The sequence below is a fragment of the Musa acuminata genome, chromosome BXJ1-3 (genome assembly GCF_036884655.1).
Source record: "Musa acuminata AAA Group cultivar baxijiao chromosome BXJ1-3, Cavendish_Baxijiao_AAA, whole genome shotgun sequence".
Lineage (NCBI taxonomy): Eukaryota > Viridiplantae > Streptophyta > Magnoliopsida > Zingiberales > Musaceae > Musa > Musa acuminata.
Window position 1 is genome coordinate 18,050,013 of NC_088329.1, and position 5,160 is coordinate 18,055,172.

General features: G+C 44.5%; 1 long non-coding RNA gene across 1 annotated transcript; it reads right to left on the minus strand.

Annotated features, from left to right (window-relative positions):
- Positions 1-253: 253 nt before the first annotated feature.
- LOC135623721 (uncharacterized) lies at positions 254-4,337 on the minus strand. The gene is made up of 2 exons (XR_010491467.1): positions 2,289-4,337; positions 254-469 (listed from the first exon to the last, which is right to left on the minus strand). It is a non-coding gene; the product is annotated as an uncharacterized LOC135623721 (long non-coding RNA).
- Positions 4,338-5,160: the final 823 nt, after the last annotated feature.

Below are 5,160 nucleotides of genomic sequence, written 5' to 3' on the forward strand. Positions count from 1 at the left end.
CTGCGCAACTTTAAGAACACGCCTTCAAGTTAAATTTCTCAAGTTTCGTTCTTAACGTACGAAAGATTTTGATTAAAATCGAAGTTTTAATCCGCTGCACTAATTCACCCCCCCCTCTTAGTGCCGCTCCGATCCTAACATCATATTTATGGCAATCCAAGCCAACTTAACAAACATAAACAACATTTATAAATCCACAAGCTATGTAATTTATACAATCATAACTCCAACCATTTACCACAAGTTCATATCGTCATAAATTGGACTTAACATTCCGAAATTCCAAATAAGAGAGATCTTCTAACACTTTTACACAGTATATCCATTTCGATTCATCAACAACATTTTATTACATACAAAATATGCTTATACAACAATAGCATAACAACCAACAAGACTTGCCCATAATTCTGAATAGCTATCCACTGCCTCAGCCCATATCAAACATCTCAAATGGTGACAAGCTGACCTGAAAGATTTATATAACAACGGAATGAGCTAAAAACAGCTCAGCAAGTGACAAAGCATATTCAGAACAAAAGGAATGGTTTCAAACAAGTAAGGTATCATAATGCAAGGCAGAATACAAGAATTCTCAAGGATACCATTTCATTAGATACAAAATCATATGTATCATGTCATTCAAAACATATTTGATTCATAACAAATGGAGCATAGAGTAATTGGAGCATATCAATAACAAATGAAACATATCGGAGCTTATCAATGGCATATGAATTGTTCCGGAGCATATCAATGGCGTATGGAACATTTCGAAGCATATCAATAATAAATGAAATGTTTCAGAGCTTATCAATGGCGTATGAAATGTTCCGGAGCATATCAACGGCATATGGAACATTTCGAAGCATATCAACAGTGAATGAAACTTTTCAGAGCATATCAATAACAAATACCGTACAGAAGCTCAAACGTCGTCTTTGACGTTGCAATCATATCATTCTTATCCAAAGCTTGTACCGAAACACATAACCAAAGCTCTGGATATCATATCAAATATACAGAAGGTGTAGTGGGATCTCAAATAGAGTGTGATTCATCCATTTCTAAATGACCACCAGACAAGTCTCCCACGTCTGGGAGCTCTATCCACCCACGTCTAGGTGAAGCCAGAGGGGGCCGGCAGATCATCGCAGGCTCTAAACACATACCCTTTACCATTTCTGGCAAAGGTCCAGACAATCCCACAAACACCAGAGTACAAGAGGGCAGTTTTAACAATAAGTAGCATATATCGGAAGCACACGCGGAACAACAAAACGTACATGTGCCTTTACGAGTCAATACGAAGTAAGCAATAATCTTTCACAATGATATTTGGATTTTGAAAGGAAATGGAATAGGCACATATCGAAAGCAAATGCGGAACAATGGGATACACATGTGCCTAAATGAGTCAATACGATATAGCATAAACGTTACACAATAGTTTTCAAGAATGCAAATAACTTTAAGGACAAGAGTATACAAGAATTCAAAGCAGTAATATAAAGCTCAATTGAATAAGAAAGCTAAAGGATATCAATTTCCAAAGGAATGAAACCAGAATATTAGAAATCGACCAAAGCTCGATTTCTGGCAGAATACAAGAGGCACATTGAACAAATAATTCAAACTATCAATCGTGCTCCAATTTACTCAGAAATATATCATTGGATTACACTTTCAGATAAGACAGGCTTCATATGAATTGAACTGCCCAATAGAGAGAGTTACAAATAATTTGGTAAACAAGGGTCGTAGAACAAAATCTCTGTTTGGCAAAATTCATAATGTCAGATTCAACAGATAACTGGGCAGGTGTTTGGATTCCAAATCTTTCAATCCATATATCAAAAGAAAGATCTATGAGTCTAGTTTCCAATGAAATAAGTTTTGAATAAATCAATGTTTGCAACAGGGACTTATAAGCAGTTCAGTATCAAAAGGTCAGAATCTGTAGGCTCATTTGAAACAAAAGTTTGAGCAGACGAACTTACTCCGAATTCTTAAAATAAGCTATCAAAACAAAGGTTTCTGAGTCTATATTCTGATCAAATAAGTTTTGTCCAAATCAGATGTCAATACATGAAGTTATAATCATAACAAGGTAGAAAGGTCAGAATCTTGGAAGTTGCACAGATTCGAATCATTACGTCTAAACAGGAGATATATCAAGTGCAAGGCTAGAACAATTCAAAGTTCCTCATATTCAAAGCAAATGTAGAGATAAAATTACAATGAGGAAAGATCAGGATACTTGCAATAGGAAAGATTAGAACAATTACAGGAGAAACGATCAGGAAACTTGGCTTTCAAAGATTTCGATACGAAGATCCAAAGAGTGTGCCAGCCCAAATCCTTCTACTTTTCCTCCGTGTCCTCTCTCTCTGTTTCGTTTTCTACATGTCTTTTCTTTTTCCTCCACAACTACAACTCATGCAGAACATAGAGGCATAGTCACATGCTCTCTCTTACTCTCATTCCTTCGTTTTCTTTTTCAAACACAGTTGTCGCAGCCATCGCCGCTGCCACTACCACAGTCGTAGCCACGACCGCAGCTGCTGTCACAACCGCAGCCCCTTCCACTGTACTACTTCCTTGCTCCCTTCTCTCGCAGACATAACTACTGCATACGCAGTCGCTGCCACTACGGCCGCAATCCCGTCCGCAGCCCCTTTTTCCCCTTTCCTTTCTTTTCTTTCCCAGCTGCAACTGCCGCAGTCGCAGTCACAGCCATGGCCGCAGCCACCACAGCCGCAGCCTCTTCTTCCTCCCCTGCTCTATTTCCTCTCCTTCTCTTTCAGCTGCAGCTGCCACTGTCACTGCCACAGCTGCCTCCCCTTCTCCTCTTCCTCTCTTCTTCCCTTTTCCTTTCTCTTCTTCTTCCTTTCCTTCTCTTCTTTCCTAGCTGCACTGCTGCAGTCGCAGCCTCAGCCACGGCCACAGCCTCTTCTTCCTCCCTTGCTCATCTTCCTCTCCTTCTTCTCTTCCAACTGCAGCTGCCATCGCCGCAGCCGCAGCCCCTTCTTTCCCTTCTCTTCTTCCTCTCCTTCCCTTCTTCCTTTCTCTTCCTCTTTCCCTGCCATAGCTGCAGCTGCCACAGCCGCAGCCGCAGCCGCAGCTACTTCTTTCCCTTCTCCTCTTCCTTCTCCTTCCTTTCTTCTTCTTCTCTTCTTCTCCTTCCTCCCCTTCTTCTCCCCGACGAACAGCACCTCCTTTCCTCTGTTTCCTCCTGCAGGAAACAGAGGTGCTGCCTCTTCACCCGCTTCTACTTCTTCTCTTCTTCCTCACCATCTCTTCCTCTCCTTCTCTTCCAGCTGCAGATTCCACCGCCGCAGCCGCAGCTCCTCCTTTCCCTTCTCTTCTTCTTCTCCTCTTCTTCTTCCCTCCTCCTCCCCAGCGTCACACACACCCTCTCCTCTGTTTCCTCTGCAGGAAACAGAGGTATCACAACCTCTTCTCCTGCTTCCTCTTCCTCTTCTCTTCCTCTTCTTCTTCTTCTCCTCTTCGAACGCCCCACACCTCTCCTCTGTTTCCACCTGCAGGAAACAGAGGTGCTGCAGCCCTAGCTGCTGCCACCTCTCGCTCCTCTCCCTCTTCCCTATCTTCTCCTTCTCTTCTTCTCCTTCTCTTCTTCTCCTCTTCCTTTTTCCTCCCCAACGCCACACACCTCCTCGCTGCAGCCTTGCCACAGCTATCCTCCTCTCTTCTTCTTCTTCTTCTTCTTCTTCTTCTTCTTCTTCTTCTTCTTCTTCTTCCTCTTCCCTTTTCCTCCCCAACGCCCCACACATCCTCTCCTCTGTTTCCACCTGCGGGAAACAGAGGTGCTGCAGCCCTAGCTGCAGCTGCTGCCTCTCTCTCTCTCTCCTCTCCATCTTCCATCTCTTCTTCTTCTTCTTCTTTTCTTCTCTTCTCCCTCTTCTTCCTAATCTCTTCCTTTCCCTCTTCTTCTTTTCTTCTCTTCTCCCTCAACTTCTCTTCTTTTCCTCCCCAACGCCACACACCTCCTCGCTGCAGCCTTGCCACAGCTATCCTCCTCTCTTCTTCTTCTTCTTCTTCTTCTTCTTCTTCTTCTTCTTCTTCTTCTTCTTCTTCTTCTTCTTCCCTTTTCCTCCCCAACGCCCCACACATCCTCTCCTTTGTTTCCACCTGCGGGAAACAGAGGTGCTACAGCCCTAGCTGCAGCTGCTGCCTCTCTCTCTCTCTCCTCTCCATCTTCCCTCTCTTCTTCTTCTTCTTCTTTTCTTCTCTTCTCCCTCTTCTTCCTAATCTCTTCTTTTCCCTCCTCTTCTTCTTTTCTTCTCTTCTCCCTCAACTTCTCTTCTTCTTCTCCCCACGCCCCACCGCTTTGGGAGGCGGTGGGATAAAACCGAAATTTTCGGTTTTCTTTATTTTTTTCTTTTTGCAACTTAACAGTTTAGTCCTTAAAATTTTTATATTTACATATAGGTCCTCCAATTTACATATAAATTCTTATTAATAATTTTCAAAAGTGAGGGATATTACATTCGCCCCTCCCTCAACAAAATCAGAGCTGTAGTTTCCACCTATCATCAAACGATGAAGTTTCCTACCCTCGCCGGGATAGGGGAAGATTGGGGAAGCCCCTGAGAGTCCAGACGATGCTACTTGACGGCGGTCTCGCTGCACAAAAGGGCGAGGACCGACCAACCTCTAGAAGACCCGAGAGAAGAGAAGCGGCCGACACCACACCCGGGGCCGATGGCACCCACTTGCGACGTGCCGTTGATGGAGGATTGCCCGGATCGGACGGTCCAGGTCGGGTCGAAACTCCCCGGGCAAGAACGAGAGCAGCTCATCGGTTTCTTACAAGAGAACGCCGATGTCTTCGCCTGGTCGCCATCCGACATAACCGGTGTCGACCCAGAGACCGCCCAGCATCACCTGAATGTATCGCCTGACACCCGGCTAGTAAAATAGAAACCATGACGCCAAGCCCCCGATAGGCAACTCGCCGTCCACGAAGAGGTGGAGCGACTCTTAGCGGCTGGCTTCATCGAGGAAGTCAAGTACCCGCGATGGCTGTCTAATGTAGTGCTGGTAAAGAAATCCAATGGGAACTAGAGGATGTGCGTTGACTATACGAGTCTCAATCGGGCATGCCCGAAAGACTGCTATCCCCTCCCAAGAATCGAT